The following is a 21,604-nucleotide window of genomic DNA, read 5'->3' as shown; positions in this document are numbered from 1 at the left end:
GAGTGAGAGGAGTCCCACCTTTGATAGTGAAGGTGAGGGTGGGAATCCAAGGGGAGCCCTTGATGCAAAAAGAGAGAGATATTGAGAAAAATCAGGTACTGGAGAGATAAGGATGGACACCATTACAAGTGAGTCATTGAATGTCAATGATGCAGAAAGGAAAAGACTATTTCAGCAAGAATATCAAGCTGTCATAGATTCTATTTCCCTACATGCTGAGATATTTACTCATCCTGTTACAACTTATCAAAAATTAGCTATACAGGGTAATGAGGAGGCTGAAAGAATTCTTAATTTGGTGCACACTACTCAATCTCTACAAAGAGCAAAGGATGCAACCACTGCTATGCCTTCAACTACTGCAGTGATTTTGAACTGGCTGAAGTCTCATTTGGGGATGCTGGTGGGGATGATTAGGAAAACAACATGAGCATAGGGGGAGATGCAGATGTTCCTGCCTAGATTCTAACAAAAGAATGTTCCTACTCACATCTCCAATCAACACTATTCAAGCTGATTCATCACACCCAAACAGCCATTCAAGCTTCTACAAATGCCAACACAAAGAGGCTACTTACAGCACATCTTGAAGCACTCCAGCTACATAAGATTTAAGCTCTCCAACACAGTCAAAGTATGGATGACATCAAACAGGAAGTCTCTGAAGTAAAATAGGATTTTATAGTAAGGTTGGATGCTAGACTTCCTGGAACCACCATGATTGAGATAGCTCAGAAGCTAAGGAAGGAGGATGATCTCAATAGAAAGGTTGAGGCCATGGACTCTAGATTATCTGATGTGGAGAAGTCAATGGCCAAGATACTTGCTAACCAAGAAACTCATATTGCACTGCTTCAAGAGTTGGTGGCTGCTCAACTCCCTTCCAATCTCCAACTTGATGCTAACAAAAAGGAGGAGAAAGGCTCATCTAGTGAGGGGGAGAAACAACTCAACATCCAAGTCAGCAAAGTAATTGTGCCAACAATTGCTTTCACAATGCCACCAGCCATGGACAGCATTGACATCATAAATCTGACAGCAGCAAAACTGGAAACAAATGACAAACTTCTAAAGATTTATGTAGCAGCAGCTGAGAAGGAATTAAAAGAAAAATGGAGAAAGATAGATACAAAATTCAACAAAAGTTTGGACCAATTCAGAAATCAGACAAAGTCTTTAATCATCACTCTCAAGTCAAGCATATATCTGTGAATGAAATGAGTTTCAATTATCTGGAAAAGGGTCAAACATCTTGCATCAAATCTCCAAAAGTAAAGCTGATCATGAAGCCTAAAAGAAACTACTCAAAGTTTTCAGACAAAAATCCTATGGATATTGTGTATGAAACACCTAGGCCAAATGAGAAGAAGCTGTTGGCTAGGTCAATTGCATTTTTCAAGGATCCAGTTGATTAAGCACTTAAAAGAAGAATTGTCAAGATTTACAGAATTGGTAAAGAAATACATGTTGTGGCTGGACACCCTCAGTTTGTAGAAGCTAAAAAGGAAGAGAAGGAAAGAATCAGGAAAGAAAAGAAGCAAGCTGCCTTAGATGCTAAGAAGCTCAAACAAAAGAAGGAACAAGCTGCTATGTTGGCCAAACTTCAAGCTGTAAAGACTACAACTAAGATTTCTATACAACCATCTGTAATTACTGAACCTCAAGATTAAAAAGTGCAAGATGAACCATAACAGAAAAGAAGATTTAGATACAAGCTCCACTCCAAAAGGAAATTGGACTTAAGTGATTAGGAAATGGAAGACTATATTCCCAAAAAGCCTACAACTTCAACTCAGACATCAAAACCCTCAGTGGTATTTGAAGAATTCAAGGTGGTGGATCGAACTAGGAACATTCATGGTGAGCCCATAATTCCTAAGGATGAGCCAGTAGACTGGGATAGTTTGCCAATTCTTGAGCTAAGAAAGTGAAGCCTGTAACTCTCAGATCCAAGACCCTAACCAAATCTCAATCTACAGTCAACATGGGGGATTTGTTATACATCTGTGACATCAAGGAGTTCTCTTACATAAACCTCTACATAGATGAATTGGAAGAAGTAAGAGGAATTGATACTCACAGACATCTTCCTGAAAGGATGGTGTTTAAATATAAGGGAGGAAAAGAGATAATATGGCCACTTCACAGAATTCTTCTAGAAAGCCAATCTGTTCTAATAAAGATCTACTCATTTTTCAAAAATAACTTTGGATACAATGTGACTGCTGATAAGTGGCATTTTATACCACTTAGAATGTCTTATAATGGCTTGAATTGATGTCTTAAAATCAAGTATTTTGTGTATTTGATGCATTTTTCTAGTGTCTTTGCATTTCAGGGTATAACTTGTGTAATTAGGGAGATTTCATCATAATAACTGTCACGCCCCCAACTTGACAATACATTTTATACAAATTATTACAATAGTTAACAAAAGATAGTAAACACAACTGAATCCAAGATCTTACAGTTTAGGGTTTGGAACAACCCAACACTATAAACTATTACAACATGATTTTTAATATCGAGTCCTCACACAAAACTATTTCTTATTCTACCTGAGCTTGAACATATGCATTAGCATCACAAGTCTTACGTGCTGTCTGCTTGAATATAACCATAGCTGGTAGCTGTCAGGGTGAAAACAAGTAGTGAGCCAAATGCTCAACAAGTGCTATACAATCAAAACGAGATAAAAGAATAACAATGTGAAGATAGAGCTAATAATTACAAGATATGGACTGTTGGGTAATGGCATCATTTGTTTGTATCAAAACATTTCCAAAATCATTTCTTAATCAAAAACCATTTTATGACACTATGGATTACAGCCGGTGATCAGCCGCGAAGTAATCCCGAACCTCGCTGGGTTCTAAAACATTAATGGGATCCCTAAGAAACTTTTAAGCCTACAATTTAAGTGCGGAAAGAACTTGCGTCTCAGTCCAGATCCACTACTTAAAGAAATCATTTGTCCCCCTTTGGGACTGAAAATCCAAATTTTTAATCATTTCAAAAACTGATGCCAATTGACAATTAATTTCTTAAAAAGTAAACATTTTATCAAGGATTATAAATCCAATTTGAAACACAGGGAATATATCCACTAGGACCATGATCCACTAGACTTTACTCTATCAGGGTAATTGAAAGGTTTCTATTTACAAGAACTCTGACAAGGAGATTTAGTAAGGCTATCGGATAATATGAAAGAGTAATGCCAGACTAGGCTTAAAGTAATGGTTTTAAATAAGGTATAGGTATTAAAATATAAAGAAGATAAGCATCACTGGTTCCAGGTATGATATAGGTATTAATACAAAGAAAGTGATCATCAGCTCAAGGTATAACAGGGTATCACGCTTAGAGGTAAGGATATGGTTATCAAACAATCATTAACAATCTTTAAGGAATGACTGGCTTTTAGGCTTCAAGCTTAGGTTACTGGGTAAAACTTACACATGGTTCAACATCACAATTACTTTGGTATACTAGAATAATATAACATTTTGATCTACTTGCATAACAATCTTCAAATAAGATTAAATTACTTGCAATAGACACTTGAGGGTTCATGATATTTCTATATAATACGAAGATAGATTTGAAAACCACTTGGTTCATGTATATCAAGGTAAATCACTTGCCTTTAAAAAGGCTGGACTGGACTGGCAGGTAGGAGCAACTGGAAGCTTTACTCAACCTTTATGGCAAGTTTACCCTCGTCTCGAGATCCTATACAAATAATAATATCCTCATTATAATATATTCTCACCAACTCAACCTATTTGCAAACTGAAATTAAACACATTGGCACTTAGGCATATATACACGAAATTTACAATCACCTTATAACATAATAGTACACATATCCACATATGCTCACATACCATATTTAAGTACCAAATAATATCACACACACCATATTGCAACACTAGGCTTGGATGATCTCGCTCCACATACTTAAGTCACTTGGTCGCTAAACTAGACAAAATCTCCAAATTTTGGCTTCCTATTCGAAGTGCCTTTACTAAACCATCCAATTCCTATTGACCCTAACTTGGGCCTTTCACTCTACTGACTTTATGCTATCTTGCAACTATGGTGGTCAACCTAGGCCTCAATCATAAGTGCTCTAAAACTATGTGGTAAGTGAAGGTGCTTATTATTGTAAATTTCAGAATGACATCTAAGGTTTTTTGGGTGCGTTTGGCACTCTTACACTTCAAATTTTCCTTCAAAACTTCTACACTAGACTATTCTGATCATAAGACAACTCCCAAACTTGATGTGGCTCAAGGACCTAGCTTGGGCTTCCCTAGGCCTAAGCTTAAAGTCCATGACTCCCCTGTTTTTCTGGGCAGAAAAGGTCCTGACTTGAACTAACTTGTGACACATTATTCTAACTCAAATCCTATGAACTATGGCTGGAAAAACTCCTCTGATATTCCCTCTAACTAAGGCCCAACATGGCCTAATGAGGTCCTACCTATGACATGGTCAAAACTTCCCATTTCTAATTTGCAATAAAACTGTCCTCTGCTGGACAAATTTGGTGTTTCCTCTCGTGCACCTAACCAAACGTCTTACAAACCTCCAACAAATACCTAAAACCTATTGTATACTCCTAGTACTAGCTTCTGGTGGATTGGGCCTCAAAGTGCACAACAACGACAAGGTCAAATTTCACTCTAAACCTCAGTGTACCAAACTGATTTTCTCCAGAAACTAATACTCTCCTTTCACCAAGGTTCTTACTTAACAAACCCAACCAACAACAACCATAAAACCCAAACCAAACCTTCACTAAGGTGTTCTACTGTACTAACTCCTTACACTCAAAATAAGCTTAGTGGAGATAATCCTTACCTAAGGTGCAACATAGCAAAATAAAAGTTAACACATTACACAAATTACAAGTCATCAAGTTTTTGAAAACGATAATTTAAATCTTCTTTATAAATATATACGAATTAACATCACATATCAAGGAGAACAAATTAAGATTAATATCTTAACCCTACTAAAATTAAGGCTTACTAACAAAAAACAATCCAAATGATCAAAACTTTCGAAAATCATGAGTGGTTTACATGCATGCATGCCTTCGAATATTCAAACCAAAACAATATGGTTTTCAAAATAAATTTTATCATAAAATAAACATGCAAGCCTAGCATAAGCTATAACTAAATGATCACTTAGCATGCAAAGGGTTTTATCAAGTTTTTTGCTACAAAATTCATGTTATCACCACCAAAAACACATAAGAATGAAACAAGGCAACAAAACAACCTCAAGAACCATTCATTCGGCTCCCTCAAGGTCATGGCTGAATGAAATGGAAGGGAAATGACCATTAAAATCAAGAGCCTCATTCTCATGACTTGGCATTTCACCATTTCTTGTAGTTCCCTCAAAATACAACATTAAATCCATGAAAATCAAGATTGTACTTTGAGTTCCAACTAAAACTTTGACATGCAAACTCGAAACTTAAACTTTTCACTCAAAACTCTTTGTATTGTATATAATCAAGATATAGGAAGTAACATTTCCTTAAATGGGAGATAAAAGCTTGAATGAAAAATTAAAGAAAAGAGGGGGGTGGGGCTCGGCCAAAAGAGCCGAGAGGGAGGAGGGCCGAGAGGGGAGGGAGGAGAAAGGAGGGGGGTGGAATGGTGGAGTGAAAGTGGAGTGATCATTACACTTGCTTGGTTTTTATGCTTTTTATTTGACCAAAAGTGAGTGGATTTAGGAAATGACAAGAGTAACCTTCTAGCTAAAGTTAGGTAGATTTGCATGCAAGGATAAAGTGGTAACTTGGCTAGTAGAATGAAAGTGAGTGGGGTTGGAAATGCCTTTTTTGCCCCTTAGTTGAATGCAAGAGTATTTGCATGCAAGGGTAACCATGTAATTTGATAATTACTAAGCAACTAATTTTATGAGATCACTTTTGAAATTTGTGAATGAAATAATTTTTAAAATAAAATTTTCCAAGGTATAGAATATTCCTTATAAATAAAAAATAAGGGCAATTAATAAAACTCTTGCTTTGAAAAATTTATATTCTACATAAAGAAATTTATAATGCCGAACTTTCCATTCACACAAACGTACAATCATTAAGTATATTTATAATCGGCTCTAATATTATACAAAGTTCACAAATAATATTACACAAAATGGCGGTCGTAACATCCTCTCCCCCTTAAAGGATTCTGTCCCCAGAATCTAAGAGAACAAATGAGGATACCGGGAACGCATATCAGACTCTAACTCCCAGGTTGATTCTTCGACCTTGGGGTTCCTCTAAAGTACTTTTACTAACTTTACCGACTTATTTCTAAGATTCTTTACTTGCCAGTCGAGTAATTTGACAGGTTGCTCCACAAATGATAGGTCTGCCTGAATTTCTATAGGTTCATATTCTATCACATGTTTGGTATCAAGATTGTACTTCTTAAGCAATGACACATGGAACACATTATGCACATGCTGATATAGAGGTGGTAAGGCTAACTCATAAGCCACCTTTCCCACTTGACTCAAAATTTCAAAAGGACCTATATATCTAGGTGCTAACTTCTCTTCTTTACCGAATCTAGACAACCCTTTCCTTGGCGATACTTTCAGCAAAACGGCTTCACCCACTTGGAATCTAACGTCCTTACGCGCTGGATCCGCATACTTTCTCTGTCTATCTTGAGCAACAAGCAACCTTTTCTGAACAAATTTGACTGTCTCGTGCAACTATTGTACCAATTCTGGGCCTAAAATATTTCCTTCTCCCACTTCATCCCAACTTGTCAGTGATCTACATTTTTGTCCGTATAAAGCTTCGTATGGTGGCATGCCAATACTGGAGTGATAGCTGCTGTTATTGGAGAATTCTACTAATGGCAAATGGTCGTCCCAACTTCCTGCAAAATCGATTGCACAACTGCACAACATGTCTTTGATTGTTTGAATTGTCCTTTCGCTCTGACCATCAGTCTGCGGATGATATGCCGTACTCATGTTCAACTTTGTGCCAAGACTCTCTTGAAATTGCTTCCAGAATCTCGAGTTAAATCGGGGATCTCTTTCTGAAACTATCGATACGGGCACGCCGTGTCTTAGTACGATTTCATGCATATACAGATGAACCAATCTGTCCAATGATGACTTCTCATTAATTGGAAAAAAAATGTGCTTCAATTCAAGAAATTTATGCTCCATCTGATTCTGCATGTACTTAGGGTAATACTTTTCCAGGAATAATTTCTTAAATCTTTCCCAAGAAACTTACTGATTTGCTTCCATAGCTTTCACTGAATCTCACAAATAGATAACTTCACCCTTCAGGAAGTAAGTAGCATATGGTGTCTTCTGATCGTCCCCTAACTGTACAAATTCAAAAGCCTTTTCCATTTCCTTAAACCATGTGTTAGCTATTACTGGATCAGTGGTATCATGAAATGTAGGTGGATTCACATTCTGAAAAGCTTTGAAAGTAACAACTTGTCGAGGTGGTACTGGTGGATCAGGTGGTTGGTGTGATTCACGGTTATCTTGGTTTTCAAATTGTTGTTGAAGAGTTAGTTGTTGTTGAGCTATAGCGTTTGTTTGATGTTGTAAAGTTTCCAGCAATCAAAGAATATTTGGATCTGTGGTAGATGTGGTTGTTGGGTTCTTCTTTTTAGGTGGCATGATCCTGAAATAAAAGTTACGTTAAAATAGGTATGATCAATGAGATAATTCGAGGGTGTCACATGGCATTCTTGTTCACATATGAGGTCAAATTTTAATTTAAACGAATAGGGTGATGCATATAAAGGCGTAAAATAACATTGAAAGCAAACGGAACGATAGTGCATAATAATTGAAATTTAAAGGTCAAGATACATCAAGATTAGAATAAAGTCTGAATCTAGGAATAACATGCTTATTTAAAGGAAACAACAGGGAATTCTACAAAGTCCGATAATACAACAACATGAAAGGTAGATAATGGAAAGAACTAAGGCTCCACTCCGTCAGAACGGGGTTTGGTAGTCTTCTCCTCTCGAAGCGTCGTCATAATACTCTAGAGCTCATCCGCAATCATCCGGAGGGTATACTGGCTGGTACGGTCTCGGTGCGATGGCATCTCCTCAAGCTTAGTATTGACGTACTGAACCAAAGTCTCAAGTCTCGCAGTCATCTGCTCCTTAGGCTTTCCTTCATAGTTTTGGCTGTCCGGATACACGTTTTTCAATCGGTCCAACAGTCGGTCGTACTTGCCCTGAAGCATGTCGAACTCGCACCTCAACTCAGCATACACAGAGAAAGCAATAGTGTCATCCATCCCAGAGGATGACGAGGAGTGCACCCTTTGCTGACAAACCATACATAGATATATATAAGAGGAGTATTAATAATAAATTACTTAACCTACTCTCTCGCATAATATCTATAACTTATACATATATCATATAACATATTTGGGCTTTCCAGGGACTCTAAACCGTAGCTCTGATACCAAAACCTGTCACGCCCCCAACTTGACAATACATTTTATACAAATTATTACAATAGTTAACAAAAGATAGTAAACACAACTGAATCCAAGATCTTACAGTTTACGGTTTGGAACAGCCCAACACTATAAACTATTACAACCTGATTTTTAATATCGAGTCCTCACACAAAACTATTTCTTATTCTACCTGAGCTCGAACATATGCATCGGCATCACAAGTCTTACGTGTTGTCTGCTTGAATCTAACCATAGCTGCTAGCTGTAATATCAGGGTAAAAACAAGTATTGAGCCAAATGCTCAACAAGTGCTATACAATAAAATGAGATAAAATAATAACAATGTCAAGATAGAGCTAATAATTACAAGAGATGGACTGTTGGGTAATGACATCATTTGTTTGTATCAAAACATTTCCAAAATCATTTCTTAATCAAAGATCATTTTATGACGCTACGGATTACAGCCGGTGATTAGTCGCGAAGTAATCCTGAACCTCGCTGGGTTGTAAAACATTAATGGGATACCTAGGAAACTTTTAAACCTACAATTTAAGTACGGAAAGGACTTGCGTCTCAGTCCAGATACACTATTTAAAGAAATCATTTGTCCCCCTTTGGGACTGAAAATCCAATTTTTTAATCATTTCAAAAGCTGATGCCAATTGACAATTAATTTCTTAAACAATAAACATCTTTATCAAGGGTTATAAATCCACTTTGAAATACTGGGAATATATCCACTAGGGCCATGATCCACTAGACTTTACTCTATCAGGGCAATTGAAAGGTTTCTATTTACAAGGACTTTGAGGAGATTTAGTAAGGCTATCAGATAATATAAAAGAGTAATGCCAGACTAGGCTTAAAGCAATGGTTTCAAATAAGGTATATGCATTAAAATATCAAGAAGATAAGCATCACTGGTTCCAGGTATGATATAGGTATTAAAATACAAAGAAAGTTATCATCAGCTCAAGGTATAACAGGGTATCACGCTTAGGGGTAAGGATAGGGTTATTAAACAATCATTAACAATCTTTAAGGAATGACTGGCTTTTAGGCTTCAAGCTGAGGTTACTGGGTATAACTTACACATGGTTTAACATCACAATTACTTTCGTATACCGGCATAATATGACATTTTGATCTACTTGCATAACAATCTTCAAATAAGATTAAATTACTTGCAATAGACACTTGAGGGTTCATGGTATTTTTATATAATACGAAGATAGATTTGAAAACCACTTGGTTCATGTATATCAAGGTAAATCATAATACTCACATCATATATAGGAACTAGTTATCACACACTTGCAGTGTAAACAAAAAAAGGCAGGTTGAATCACTTGCCTTGAAAAAGGCTGGACTGGACTGGCAGGTAGGAGCAATTGGAAGCTTTACTCGACCTTTATGGAAAGTTTACCCTCGTCTCGAGATCCTACACAAATAATAATAACCTCATTATAATATATTCTCACCAACTCAACCTATTTGCAAAACGAAATTAAACAAAATGGCACTTAGGCCTATATACACGCAATTTACAGTCACCTTATAATATAATAGTACACATAGCCACATATGCTCACATACCATATTTAAGTACCAAATAATATCACACACGCCATATTGTAACAATAGGCTTGGATGATCTCGCTCCACATACTTAAGTCACTTGGTCACTAAACTAGACAAAATCTCCAAATTTTGGCTTCCTACTCGAAGTGCCTTTACTAAACCATCCAATTCCTATTGACCCTAACTTGGGCCTTTCACTCTACTGACTTTATGCTATCTTGCAACTATGGTTCAACCTAGGTCTCACTCATAAGTTCTATAAAACTATGTGGTAAGTGAAGGTGCTTATTATGGTAAATTTCAGAATGACATCTAAGGTTTCTTGGGTGCGTTTGGCACTCTTAAACTTCAAATTTTCCTTCAAAACTTCTACACTAGACTCTTCTGACTTAAACTAAGCTGTGACACATTATTCTAACTCAAATCCTATGAACTATGGCTATAAAAACTCCTTTGACATTCCCTCTAACTAAGGCCCAACAGGGCCTAATGAGGTCCTACCTGTGACATGGTCAAAACTTCCCATTTCTAATTTGCACCAAAACTGTCCTCTGCTGGACAGATTTGGTGTTCCCACTCGTGCACCTAACCAAACGTCTTACAAACCTCCAAAAAACACCTAAAACCTATTGTATACTCCTAGTGCTAACTTCTGGTGGCTTGGTCCTCAAAGTTCACAACAATGACAAGGTCAAATCTCATTCTAAACATCAGGGTACCAAACTGATTTTCTGCAGAAACTAATACTCTCCTTTCACCAAGGTTCTTACTTAACAAACCCAACCAACAATAACCAAAAAACCCAAACCAAACCTTAACTAAGGTGTTCTACTGAACTAACTCCCTTACACTCAAAATAAGCTTAGTGGAGATCATCCTTACCTAAGGTGCAACATAGCAAAATAAAAGTTAACATATTACACAAATTACAAATCATCAAGTTTTTGAAAACGACAAGTTATATCTTTTTTATAAATATATATGAATTAACATCACATATCAAGGAGCACAAATCAAGATTAATATCTTAAACATACTGAAATTAAGGCTTACTAGCAAAAATCAATCCAAATGATCAAAACTTTCGAAAATCATGAGTGGTTAACATGCTTGCATGCCTTCGAATATTTAAACCAAAACAATATGGTTTTAAAAATAAATTTTATCATAAAATCAACATGCAAGCCTAGCATAAGCTATAATTAAATGATCACTTAGCATGCAAAGGCTTTTATCAAATTTTTTTCTACAAAATTCATGTTATCACCACTAAAAACACATAAGAATGAAACAAGGCAACAAAATAACCTGAAGAACCATTCATTCCGCTCCCTCAAGGTCATGGATGAATGAAATGGAAGGGAAATGACCATTAAAATGAAGAGCCTAATTCTCATGACTTGGAATTTCACTATTCCTTGTAGTTCCCTCAAAATACAACCTTAAATCCATGAGAATCAAGATTGTACTTTGAGTTCCAACTAAAACTTTGACATGCAAACTCAAAACTTAAACTTTTCACTCAAAACTCTTTGGATTATATATGATCAAGATATAGGAAGTAACATTTACTTAAATGGGAGATAGAAGCTTGAATGAAAAATGAAAGAAAAGAGGGGGGTTGGGGCTCGACCAAAAGAGCCGAGAGGGAGGAGGGCGGAGAGGGGAGGGAGGAGAAAGGAGGGGGGTGGAATGGTGGAGTGAAAGTGGAGTGATCATCACACTTGCTTGGTTTTTATGCTTTTGATTTGACCAAAAGTGAGTGGATTTGGGAAATGACAAGAGTAACCTTTTAGCTAAAGTTAGGTAGATTTGCATGCAAGGACAAAGTGGTAACTTGGCTAGTATAATGAAAGTGAGTGGGGTTGGAAATGCCTTCTTTGCCCCTTAGTTGAATGGAAGAGTATTTGCATGCAAGGGTAACCATGTAATTTGATAATTACTCAGCAACTAATTTTCAAAGATTTATTTTTATAAAATAAAATAAAAGTTCAAAAATGATAAATTTATACCATAAAATAACTTGGATTTTTAGAAATTTTATGAGATCACTTTTGAAATTTGTGAATGAAATAAATTTTAAAAAAAAAATTCCAAGGTATTGAATATTCCTTATAAATAAAAAATAAGGGCAATTAATAAAACTCTTGCTTTGAAAAATTTATATTCAACATAAAGCAATTTATAATGCAGAAATTTCCATTCACACAAACGTACAATCATTAAGTATATTTATAATCGACTCTAATATTATAAAAAGTTCACAAATAATATTACAGAAAATGCCGGTCGTAACAATAAGCCTAGGGAAGTACTTGGAACCAGTTACGGGGAGTTGTGCGAAGAATTCACCAAAATAAGGAGCAAAAAGATGATTTTTCCAGAAGCTATGCAGGCGCCCGCCTTGGATGTGCAGGCAACCTCCTGGAGATGCAGGCGCCTTCCTGGGAACTGAAGCGGCCGCATGGGGTCATAATTTTAGAATCTGGATTTTCTAATTTAAGTTCTACTAGGCTTCTGACGGTGCTGTTTCTTGTGGACTTCTATATAAGTAATCTTGGGAGACGTTTCACAATAACAAGTATCAACAAGCAACAAGAAAAGAGCAATGAGAGAAGATTAAGAAGACCGTTTTAGCATACCACAACGAAGAAGAGGAAGCATACGTTATCTTGTGATTCTTTTATTCGTTGTAATAGAGGATGCTAGTTTTCTTTACTTTGAACCTTAATACTCTTGTGACATACTCTGGTTTTATTAAGTATTTTTATTAGTTTATATCGTTGTGTGATTATCATGTTTTCATATGAACCCATGGTGACGATGAGTTCTATCATGGGCTAATCGTGATCATGGGGTCGTAGCGGATTTACTATGGATTTCTTTAGTTAATTGTTTAATACCTTGGTATGTGATGATTATATGATATCTAGCATAGGTTGTGCTTATTCGTCTTATGTGCGTCGTGAACATATAAGATAGCATGTTAATCTCTTGTGAAGTGACAATATATCTTAAGATTTAGAACTTGCCATGCTAGCATAGGTTCATGTATTGTATGCATGATTAGTGGGTAACTCTAACTGTTTTACTTGCCCTGTGTAATCATAATGAATAACTTGCGCTTAAATCATTATGTTGTCAAATTCTGTAGACATATAGGGTCTCAACATAATTGATGCCTATTGTACTTCTATCTTAATTGTGGATGCTGGGTAGAATGGTACTTGTGCAATGAAAGTTGGCTTTTATCAGTTTCGTGTTGTTCGATTAATATCATCATCGTTGTATGCTAAGGGTAATAACAATAACTATTGAATAAAGTAGTAATGAAGTTATGATCTCATGTGTGTTTAATATTGTTAATTCAAGTGTTAATTTAAGTGTTTTATTCTCGTAGTTAATCGTAGTAATAATTAGTTAATCAACCTTAAGTGTTATTGTCTTGACATTGAGAAGTAATCATACATTGGTGAGTAAGAGTTAATTAAACATAATTAGTCAGAGTCTTTGTGCGAACGAACTAGAAATCATTCTATATTACTTGCGAACGCGTATACTTGTGTGAATTATTAGCGCATGCTTTATGCCTAACAAATTTTTGGCACCGCTGCCGGGGACTCAGTGTTAATTTGATTAGTTTATGTACTTGCCATCAGTGGTCATTAGGACTCATTGATTAAGACTTGTTACTTATTGTTTTCGGTTGTGTTTCAGGTACTCTAGCGAGCATTTATGCAAACACGTTTTCGCACTCGCAAGAGGACTCTAGATACGGCTGAGGAGACAGATTCACTTGTTGACATTCCGAAGAAGTTAGATTTTGAAGATTCAGATAAAGAGAGTAAAAAGAAAGAACCGGTAATCATGGGTGATCGTATAGTTCCAGCAGATCCAGCTCTTATGGATTTTTCTCGGCCTAAAATTGATGACATTCAGTCAAGCATCATTCATCCGGCTATTCAGGCCAATACTTTTGAAATCAGGTCGGGCACTATTCAGATGGTGCAGAATTCTGTTTCTTTCGGAGGTGCCACGATTGAAGTTCCCAACATGCATATTAGGAATTTTGTCGAGATCTGCAGTACTTTCAAATATAATGGTGTTACGGATGAGGCTATCAAGCTGAGGCTTTTCCCATTCTCTCTGGGGGATAAAGTTAAGGACTGGTTACATTCTTTACCAGCTGAGTCCATCACTACTTGGGAAGATCTTGTACAAAAGTTTCTGGTGAAGTTCTATCCAATGGCCAAGACTGCAACTATGAGGAGTGCTCTTACTCAGTTTGCGCAGCAACCAACAGAATCTATGTGCGAAGCTTGGGAGTGCTATAAGGAGATGTTGAGAAAGTGTCCACATCATGGTGTGCCTGACTGGATGGTAATAACTGGGTTCTACAATGGTTTGGGGCCCCAATCTCGGCCCATGCTCGATGCAGCTGCTGGAGGCGCCTTGTAGGCCAAAAGCTATACTGAGGCCTATAATCTCATTGAAACTATGGCTGCAAATGAGCATTAAAACCCAACTCAAAGGATGATGCCTGGGAAGGTAGTAGGTATTCTGGAAGTTGATGCAGCTACAGCTATTGCAGCGCAGCTCCAAGCGCTGTCTATGAAGGTCGATTCTTTAGCCAACTATGGAGTCAATCAGATAGCTATTTTCTGTGAAATCATCCCAATTTCAGCTGGAGCAACAATCAGAATGTTGTTCGGCAGCCATATCAGCAAGCTGTAAGTAAACAGTTTAATCCACCTGGATTCTAGCAACCTCAACAATATGCTCAAAGGCAATCATATCCTCAACAAGGAGGTGCTGCTCCACCTTCTAGTGCTGATTTTGAGGAGCTAAAGCTGTTGTGCAAAAGTCAGGCTATTTTTATCAAGAACTTGGAGAATCAAATCGGTCAAATAGCCAATATCGTGCTCAATCATCAACCCGGCACACTTCCCAGCAATACTGAAGTGCCAGGCAGGAAGGAAGCTAAGGAGCAAGTCAAAGCTATTACCTTAAGGTCTGGAAAAGTTGCTGAAGCTGAAAAAGCAAAAGATGGAGAAGCTGAAATTGTAGATGAAGAAGAGAAGCAAAAAGAGAAAGAGGGGGAACCAAGGAAGACTACTGTTGAACACACTTTGCCTGAGGGAAATACAGGGGAGAAACAGCTCTATCCTCCACCACCTTTTCCTAAGCGATTGCAAAAACAAAAGCTGGATAAGCAATTCGGTAAGCATCTGGAGGTGTTCAAGAAACTTCATATCAACATACCTTTTGCTGAGGCTCTAGAGCAAATTCCTAGTTATGCGAAATTCATGAAAGGTATTCTTTCAAGGAAGGTGAAACTGGATGATCTTGATACCGTTGCTCTAACAGAAGAGTGCAGTACTGTGCTGCAACAAAAAATACCACCAAAGCTTAAGGATCCAGGTAGCTTCACCATTCCTTGCACCATTGGCAAGTTGTCATTCGACAAGTGCCTTTGCGATTTGGGAGCAAGCATCAATCTGATGCCGTTGTCTATCTTCAGAAAGCTGAATTTTCCTGATCCAAAGCCCACCTACATGTCTCTACAATTGGCTGATCGTTCTATTACATACCCACGAGGCATCGTGGAGGACGTGTTAGTAAAGGTGGATAAGCTCATCTTTCCTGCAGACTTTGTCATTCTGGATTTTGAGGAAGATAAGAAGATCCCCATAATCTTGGGAAGACCTTTCTTGGCTACAGGCCGTACCTTGATAGATGTGCAAAAAGGTGAACTTACTATGCGGGTGCAAGATCAGGATGTGACATTCAATGTATTCAATGTGATGAAATTCCCTACCGAAGATGAAGAGTGCTTCAAGGTGGATTTGATTAATTTTGCAGTAACTTCAGAACTTGATCATGTGCTAAGGACTGATGCCTTAGAAAAAACCTTATTGGGGGAATTTGACAGTGAAGATGAGGAAGGCAATGAGCAACTACAATATCTAAATGCTTCTCCTTGGAAGCGAAAGCTAGACATGCCATTTGAATCTCTTGGTAATACTGATCTCAAGAATGCTGAGGGAAAGCTCAAACCATCTATTGAGGAAGCACGTACTTTGGAGCTTAAACCATTGTCTGAACACTTGAGGTATGCTTTTTTAGGTGATTCATCTACTTTGCCTATTATTATTGCATCTGACCTTTCAGGTAGTGATGAGAACAAGATCTTGAGGATCTTGAGATAATTCAATCGGATGGACTATAGCAGATATAAAAGGGATCAGCCCTTCGTACTGTATGCATAAAATTCTGCTAGAGGAAGGTAGCAAGCCGACTGTTGAGCAACATAGAAGACTTAATCCTATCATGAAAGTAGTGGTAAAGGAAAAAATTCTAAAGTGGCTGGATGTTGGAATCATATATCCTATTTCTTACAGTTCTTGGGTGAGCCCCGTGCAATGTGTACCTAAGAAATGAGGTATTACTGTGGTAGAAAATGAAAAGAATGAGCTCATCCCCACTCGAACAGTCACAGGATGGAGGGTATACATGGACTACAGAAATTTGAATAAAGCCACGAGGAAGGATCACTTCCCTCTTCCATTTATTGATCAGATGCTTGACAGATTAGTTGGTCATAAGTATTATTATCTTCTCGATGGCTATTCGGGTTACAATCAGATTTGCATTGCACCAGAAGATCAAGAAAAGACGAATTTCACTTGTCCATTTGGCATGTTTTCTTTTCATAGAGTTTTTTTGGCTTATGCGGTGCACTTGCCACTTTTCAGAGATGCATGATGGCTATATTCTCTGATATGATTGGAAATAATGTCAAAGTGTTGATGGACGACTTCTCCGTCTTTGGACATTCATTTGATGAATGTTTGAATAATCTCCGTTCGGTGCTCAAAAGGTGTGTGGATTCTAATTTGGTGCTCAATTGGGAAAAATGTCACTTTATTGTGCAACAAGGCATCATTCTTGGGCATAAGGTCTCTAGCAAGGGCCTTGAGGTGGATAAAGCCAAGGTGGGAGTCATTGAAAATCTTCCGCCACCTATTTCTGTGAAAGGAATCCGTAGTTTTCTTGGTCATGCGGGTTTTTATCGGCATTTCATCAAGGACTTCTCTAAGTTATATAAGCCGTTGTGCAACTTGCTCGAGAAAGATGTGCCTTTCAAATTTGATGATGAATGTTTGGCAGCACTCGAGAATCTCAAGAAGAGTTTAATAACTGTACCAGTTATTACGGGACCTGGTTGGACAGAACCTTTTGAGATGATGTGCGATGCAAGTGATTATGCAGTGGGAGCATTTCTTGGGCAGCACAAGAATAATATCTTTCATGTGGTCTACTATGCTAGTAAGACGCTAAATGGAGCTCAAATGAACTACACCACTACTGAGAAGGAGCTCTTGGCTATAGTTTTTGGTTTCGAAAAATTTCGATCTTATCTACTTGGGACAAAGGTGACAGTATTCACTGATCACGCTGCCATTCGCTATCTGGTCTCAAAGAAGGATTCGAAGCCTAGACTTATTCATTAGGTGCTCATGCTATAGGAATTTGAGTTATAGATCAAGGATCGAAAAGGTACTGAAAATCAACTAGTTGACCATCTCTCTAGATTGGAGAATCCCGATTCTACTTCACATGATAAGAAATTGATCAACGAATCTTTTCCGGATGAGCAGTTGTTCGCAGTTCAGGAGGAAGAGCCATGGTTCGCAGACATTGTGAACTATCTTGTCAGTAATATAATGCCTCCTAATATGAATGCGGCTCAAAATAAGAAGTTTCTGCATGAGGTGAAGTGCTACATGTGGGTTGAACCATATTTGTTTAGACAAGGAGCTGACCAGATCATCAGGAGATGTATCCCATTTTGTGAGATGGAGGGGATATTACGAGACTATCATTCCACAGTTTCTGGTGGACATTATGATGGTTAAAAGACAGCAGCTCGTATTCTTCAAGCAGGTTTTTTCTGGCCTACGTTGTTTAAGGATGCACATCAGTTCATTTTAAGGTGTGATCGTTGCCAAAGAGTTGGGAATCTTACTAGAATGGATGAGATGCCTTTAAATATGATGCTTGAAGTTGAGGTCTTCGATGTTTGGGGAATCGATTTTATGGGACCATTTATCTCATCCTGTAGTAATCAGTACATCTCTACCGACGAATGATGCAAGGGTAGTGTTGAGTTTTCTTCATAAGCAGATATTCACAAGGTTTGGAACGCCACGAGTTATCATAAGTAATGAGGGGTCGTATTTCTTCAATCATAAGTTCACTTCTATGATACAGCGCTACAATGTGAATCATCGTATTGCTACTACCTATCATCCGCAAACTAATGGTCAAGCTGAAGTATCTAATAGAGAGATCAAGCTCATTCTAGAGAAAGTTGTTTTTCCGTCAAGGAAAGATTGGTCTTTCAAGCTCGATGAAGCTGTTTGGGCTTATAGAACAACATACAAGACTCCACTTGAGATGTCCCCGTTTCAACTTGTCTATGGTAAGGGATGTCATTTACCTGCGGAGCTTGAGCATAAGGTGTATTGGGCATTGAAGAAGTTAAACTTTGATCTAGATGCAGCTGGGAAGAAGCGAATGCTTCAGTTAAATGAACTTGATGAACTTCGACTTCAAGCGTACGAGAATAACAAAATGTACAAGGAAAAAGTAAAAAGGTGGCACGACAGGAAGTTATCTCCTAAGTTATTTGTGCTGGGCAACAAATTCTTCTATTCAACTCTCGTCTCTGACTTTTTCCTGGAAAGTTGAAATCAAGGTGGTCTGGACCATTTATCGTCAAAACTGTGTTTTCACACGGAGCGGTGGAGATTTTTGAAAACGATCCGGGCCAAACATTCAAAGTTAATGGTGAGAGATTAAAGCACTATTATGGGGATACAGAAACCCGGGAAGTGGTTAGTGCCGTGTTATTGTCAACTTGATTGAACTACTCTACGTCAAGCTAATGACGTAAAATAAGCGCTTCTTGGGAGGCAACCCAAGATATGAGACCATAGGAACCCTTAGAATTTAGTACTCTATCCAAAACCCCAAAAAAATCAGAAAAAACTGGCTAATTTTTTTTACAGGAACCTTCCAGGCGCCCGCCTGCTGGTTCCAGGCGGCCGCTTGCTGGCAGGCGCACGCCTGCTGGTTCCAGGCGACCGCCTGCGGCCCAAATTTTTAAAAATTTGGTTTTCAGCCTTATAAAAAAACAGAAAAATACAAAAACAATTCCACAGCACTACAACCCCATTACCCACGATTTCCTTCTCCAAATCAACCACAAACCCCACTCCTAATCTAATTCTAACCCTAATCTTACCCTATATATACACAGAACCTCTCCATATACACTCCCATATACTTTCAACTTGCGAACCCTTTCCTACACACAAAACACAACTCTACTGTAACACCCCCAAATCCGGGGTCGGGGATCCGGGTTATCACGAGTTCCATTTCCCTTAATAACACTTAACCTTAATAAACAACCAACTACTGCGTAGTGTGACCCCATAATATACACACACACCACAAGTTATAGTCTCAGAGATGAATACCAAAAATAACATAAGTCATTTTATTCCACAATTATAAACCGTTACACATTAAAAGGGTTTCTGAATAAATTTACATTTATTTGTCATTATTACAATTCATATAGATACATAAGTCTGGTACATCAGAAGTTGAAAGCCTAGCCTATTGGTAATTTCTACCTCAGCTACAGCGGCATCAACGCCTACAGGAAACTGCAGAACGTTTCCTATCCGCTCGCAAATTGGGAGCTTGGTCATGTTCATCTTGTCTATCTGTTGTTGTGTGATAAAAGAAGAAATCAAGGGTGAGCAACAAGCCCACCGAAATAATATATATAATAATTAACAATATATGAGCATTCTCATAGTACTCATGAAAGTATTGGTCAAGAAGAAATGAACCAAGTTTGATATCTTAATACGACGAAGTCGCAAAATATTCAATATATATACTTATATACTTTTCAAAATCTTTGAAATCCTCTGCCATGTATAATATACACAGAGTTCCAGTTTATCACTGTATAAAAATATCGTTGCAAGGTGATCTAATATATCTAACCTTGTCTCAACGTTTTTCTGAAAATCTTTGTCATGCATAAGATAATCATTAACCAGATATAAGTTGAAAAGATGAAGTTACAAGATACCCGAATATACTTAAATCTTTTCCAAATACTACTTGAACTACCACCGTTCAAGTTATAACCAGTTTCAAAAGTTCACCACATAGATGAGACTACAAGATAAGACTTGAATATATTCAATCTTTGAAATGTTGTTTAAAAGAAATGAAGTTACGAGATACTTCATTTGAGGGAAACATCATCATAATTGTTTGACCCTGTCAATGCTTCAGCAATCACCCATTCGTAGCCTTTCGATCGAATGCTCCGGGTAGTGTTGCAGAAATATCCAAAGTGGATGATGAACTCATTACGGGAGTTTGCCGCGCCAGGAAGACCACTTACGATGATCAATCGCAGTAGTGCAACCCCACCATTTTTTACATGTAGAGGAGAACAGTCAGATTTACTTGTCAACCGAACCCTGGACTCCTAAGGAATGGACCGTCTTAGCGGAACTTCCAGGCCATTTGGGCCAATATAATAAGGCTGGGCCGGCGCCACTCGACCACTTACGCCACTCCTAGTTAAGATGAAATCCATGACTCTGAAACGTAAAGCTCGTCCCCCTTTCCCCAAGTAGAAACTTGTTGATACGGCTCCACCAAGAAGTCGTATCTAGTTGGAAAGGAAAGCTCACAGATATTTCCCAGGAGATGCCTGTTAATGGATTAAACTCATTCCAATAATTTTACTTCCCGAGTGTTGGGTAAGTAATCAAAAACCCTTTTTATCAAAACAACAAGCTTGTTGTGAATATAAAAATACATCACGGAGCCGGATCCCTCAGATTTTTAAGCGAGTATTTCAATCCCCTTCGAAAGGAAGATCTCAAATTTGAAAACGAGTTTTGGGATCTGCTCTGACTTTTAAAATCATTTTGAAGACTCGAAAACATTTTTAAGAATGTTCGGAGTAATGCTGATTTAATAAAATAAATCAGTCCTGATATATATGAAAATATCTGAATATTATTATTTAAATAATATTCCCATAAGGATAATCTTTATAAAAATAATTGAAGTAGATGTTTTAAAACTCATACTTGAAATGAATAATAAATAATCAAAGATATACTTCTATGAAAGTACGATCTTTATTTGAATAATCGAAAGTAAGTTTGATTATCGAAACATTATTCTTTAATAAAATAAAGAATATTATTTAATAAAAGAAGCGGAGTCATAAGCCCTCGAATTAATATTCAAAATAATATTCATTAAGTAAAATAAGCGGAGTCATACGTCCTCGAATGAATATTCAAAATAATATTTATTAAATAAAATAAGGCGGAGTCATAAGTCCTCGAATGAATATTCAAAATAATATTCATTAAATAAAATAAAGCGAAGTCATAAGTCCTCAAA

The 21,604-nt window shown here is 37.4% G+C and overlaps 1 non-coding gene across 1 annotated transcript; it reads right to left on the bottom strand.

Moving 5' to 3' along the window:
• Positions 1–14,344: 14,344 nt before the first annotated feature.
• Positions 14,345–14,451, bottom strand: LOC141669781 (small nucleolar RNA R71). The gene has a single exon (XR_012554041.1). It is a non-coding gene; the product is annotated as a small nucleolar RNA R71 (small nucleolar RNA).
• Between the last annotated feature and the right edge of the window lie 7,153 nt (positions 14,452–21,604).

This window comes from Apium graveolens, chromosome 6 (genome assembly GCF_009905375.1).
Source record: "Apium graveolens cultivar Ventura chromosome 6, ASM990537v1, whole genome shotgun sequence".
NCBI lineage: Eukaryota > Viridiplantae > Streptophyta > Magnoliopsida > Apiales > Apiaceae > Apium > Apium graveolens.
The sequence above is the reverse complement of the archived record's forward strand: the minus strand, read 5'-3'. Positions and strand labels throughout refer to the sequence as shown.